Source organism: Arachis ipaensis, chromosome B08 (genome assembly GCF_000816755.2).
Source record: "Arachis ipaensis cultivar K30076 chromosome B08, Araip1.1, whole genome shotgun sequence".
NCBI classification, from domain to species: domain Eukaryota; kingdom Viridiplantae; phylum Streptophyta; class Magnoliopsida; order Fabales; family Fabaceae; genus Arachis; species Arachis ipaensis.
The window spans coordinates 82,614,213-82,618,075 of record NC_029792.2 but is presented as its reverse complement, the minus strand read 5'-3'; the positions used below and the strand labels follow the sequence as shown (position 1 = coordinate 82,618,075).

Genomic DNA, 3,863 nt, shown 5'->3' with positions numbered 1-3,863 from the left:
TTTTTTTTAAATAGTTATCTAAATATTCCTATAAAGTTTCAGATCAAATACATAAGCGGTTTATCAAATATAAATCATTTGTTACTTCAAAAATAATATTCTTTTAGACATTTTTATCGTATTTTTTAATTATTTAAAAATATTTTTATCAATAACAAAATCCAAATATATTTTTGTCAACGTTCAGATACCTTTTTATTAGTTTACCCTTAAAACTTTTTATTCGCTTCCCAACTAAGTAATTTTCATTTTTATTTTTTTTTTATCTCCCAACTAGTATCCATCACTGCTTTGTTCTCCCATATTTTTCTTATTTTGTTGGTATTGTTCTTATTTATTTGTTTGAATCTTTTCTCTAATTTATTTTATTAATCAAATTATTTTTATTTTCATTTTCATTTTTTATTTCATATCAGGGAAAGTCATCTTATACCATTTTCTTTCTGTTGGCACTCGTAAGTTGGGGGTTTACTAAAAGAAAGGGAGCAGGTACACATCCGTTTCATGTGCTAGGTTTTGTTTTTGTTTCTTATTTTGTTTTTTTTATTTTAGTTTTATTAGGATTTATTTTAGTTTGTTATTTTTGTTTTGAACTGATTTTGAAATTGAAATGCAAGAAAAAAAATATGAAATATAATATATAATATATACTAATATCTCACTACAACATTTCTTAGCTATTGCAACATATATTACAAATAACACTTAAAAAGTATTATCTAAACTAATTAAAGACAACACTTAATATTTGTTACATAAAAATAAAACTATTGCAACTCTTTTTTAACAACATACTATAAATGTTCCTTTTGATAAATTAAAAGCACAAGTAAAAAGTGTTTCTTTTATAAATTAAATAAGCAACATTTGTGATATTTATATATTACACTTTATAAGTGTTATTCTTAAATTTTTAATAAACTTCTCATTATAAATGTTGCCAAAAATAAATTAAAATTTTCTCCTTAAAATTTTGACCTACCCTCCAAATATTTTAACAAAAAATATTTTTTCCTTCTTTTAACTTAACACAAAATACATCTTTATAATTTATATATTATTTACTGATTTACTGATTCAAATCCTTATAGTTTAAAACAAAATTGCAACCCTATTTTCAATTAGAAACCCTAACTCCAACAATTAGAAACGAAGAAAGAAGAAAAGGGGGAGGGGGGAGTCCGAGGGAGAAGGGAGATCGGGAAGGGAGGAGGGACCGTGCTGCGTCCTGCCGCCGCACCACCATCACCAGAGAGAGAGAGAGAGATCTAGAAAAAGCAGAGGAGAGCAGAGAAGAAGATCGCGTCGGCGCGCTGGGCCTCACCGTCGCCATCGCGTCGTTGTCGGACTGTGGAGAGAGAGAGAGAGCGTTCGCGGAGGGAGCCATGGGAGAGAGTGACGAGCGCAAGCCAGGACTGGGAGGGAGAAGGCACCGTCGTGCATCCTCGTTGCCGTCGCTGGAGATCTGGTCGTCGCCGCCGATCGTCCTTGAGCCGCGTCGGAAACAGAACTGCGAACGGAAGGGAGCGCGAACCATAGCCACGGACGGAGAAGAAAGAGCGCGCGCGGAGGAGGTGAAGCCGTCGTTGTCACCGTTGCGTGTGGAGTCGCCGCCGCGCCTGGTCTCCGTTGCTGCTGAGCCGCTGTTCCTGCCGCCGTCAAGCCTCGGTTAGCACCGCCGAAGCTCCTGCCACCACTGTCGTTGAGGAAGGTCCTTAATGTGCTTTAGTTGTGCATAAATAATTTAAATAACTGACCTTAATCCCTTTTTAAAGGAACTTGGAAATTCTTGGAAATTCACATAATTTTATAGCTGATTTAATTCTGAATTGACTCCTCCATGTGCTTGAAGGTTAAACTTCAAGTGGCTCTTAGGTTTCGATTTAAATTATTTTTCTTTTTTCAGTAATCACAATTTAGCAATGTGATTTTAATTTAACTGTTTCAGATTTTCGATAAAATAGTATTTCATTTATTCTTTCTTTTTTCTAATGCTACCTTATATAACATGGCTTGCTGATCTTCTTTCTTAGTGTGTGAAATGTGGATATCATGATTTTAGCTACTCAATTCTTGTTAATAGGAATTCCATTTATTTTCAATACATGGATTGTAAGGCATCTTACACAAGAGGACTATGCGGTAAATCAATTTTTATTGCTGTTTACATCTTCTGTGTGCAACTGAGTATATGTATGTTTTGATTGTATGCACCTTTAAACTTAGAAATCGAGTGCCTTTCTGTTGTGATGTAGACATGTGCTTGATAAAATTTTTGCGTGTGTTGATTTGGTAGTAGCTGCTTATGTTGGTGTATAGTAGTGGTTGCAGTCATAAATTCTCAGAACATGTCTCGGTTTATGTGTAAGAACTCTTTTCATAGATATATTTAACAAAAATGTATTGCCACCACTACTGTTTGACAATGTAAATGTATGCGATTGTAAATGTATGCTCTGATCTATGTGCATTTGACATTGTGGATCTTAATTAATTTACTCCAGACGATGTTACAATTCATGTTGCCTTTTTGGTTACTTTGATGGATTTGTTATAGTTATGCCATGTTAGATGTGCGTTTACAAATTAATTCTTCTTTTATGGTTGAATTAGGATAAGATGTCTCATAGGAAGTTCGATCACCCAAGACACGATTCTCTTGGCTTTCTTCCAAGGATGCCAGCTTCTTGTTATCATGGAAAAGGTTATCTAGGTTTTTGTATTTGGTTTTCTATGTTTTAATGTTTGTATTGTACGACTATATGCTCTGGTACCAAGGTTTTCTATTTATGATCCTTGATATAGTAATATACTAACTAACTAAATGTCAAGTTTCACCTTTCAGTGATTTGTGGATCACTCATGTGGACAACCCAATGGTGTAAGAGCTCCATTTCCTGCTAATAATCCACTACTAGGATCCTTGCCAAAGGCTGGAGGGTTTCCTCCTCTTAGTGCACATGGGGTGGGCTACTTTACTGATTTGGTTTCGTAGGCATTACATATTGTTATCTTTTGGTTCTTATTTTGGTGCTGGACTATTCTGTGGTTAATGTGTATAGCCTTTTCAACCTACTCCAACACCTGTGCCAACACCCCTGGCTGGTTGGATGTCAAATCCTACCACTGTAGCACATGTTGCAGTTTCTGGAAGAGCCACTATAGGTCTTGGTACTGCTACAGGTCTTGGTGCACCATCAATCACTGGTAATACAATTTCTTGCGGCCTGCTATTCTCGAGTTTGTAGTGGTTTTAACATCTAATTGGCTATGGTTCTAAATTCAATCTATTACTTCTGACAAGTTTCATTGTCTTGTTTAAGCTGCTTTGAAGCACCCTAGGACCCCTCCAACTAATCCAATTAGTGACCGATTTAGCTACCGATTTTGCTAAGGCCAGTATAATGAGTTATTCTTTCTTTTCCAATTTTCTGTGTTATTGAACTTAATCAAACCTGTCTCTTTTCAAATTTTACTGACTGTTTGTGTGTACACTTCTTTGATAGGTTGATAAAGCAAAGGAAGGCAATCATTTGTACTCATTTGTTATTTTTGTTTCCACATATGTCAGAATTGTGGATTTGATTAAGCAAGAACATTTGAGAAAATGATATTGTATTATTTAACATCAATTTGTAAACAACTTTGAACAGTTCAACTAGAAGCCACAAATTGTTGGTTTAGGTTGTTTGCCGATGCTTGTTTTCTCCATTAAATGCTATACGTCATCTTAAATTGGATTTACTGTTAACTCCCTTTGTTCTTCATGTTTATTGCATGCAGCTGTGTGAATCAGACATTGAAGCAGTAGAGGAAATTAACTTTTCAGTTTCTGAAGTGAAGAGCAACTACAAGGTAAGATT

The 3,863-nt window shown here is 34.9% G+C and overlaps 1 long non-coding RNA gene across 3 annotated transcripts; it reads left to right on the top strand.

Annotated features, from left to right (window-relative positions):
• Positions 1,859 to 3,362, top strand: LOC107612467. 3 transcript variants are annotated; one of them, XR_001613773.2, is made up of 6 exons: positions 1,859 to 1,875; positions 2,063 to 2,142; positions 2,256 to 2,364; positions 2,614 to 2,704; positions 2,846 to 3,207; positions 3,324 to 3,362. It is a non-coding gene; the product is annotated as an uncharacterized LOC107612467 (long non-coding RNA). The 3 variants fall into 3 exon arrangements; XR_002351744.1 differs by lacking the exon at positions 1,859 to 1,875 and having other exon boundaries at positions 2,043 to 2,142; positions 2,846 to 2,965; positions 3,063 to 3,207; XR_002351743.1 differs by lacking the exon at positions 1,859 to 1,875 and having other exon boundaries at positions 2,043 to 2,142.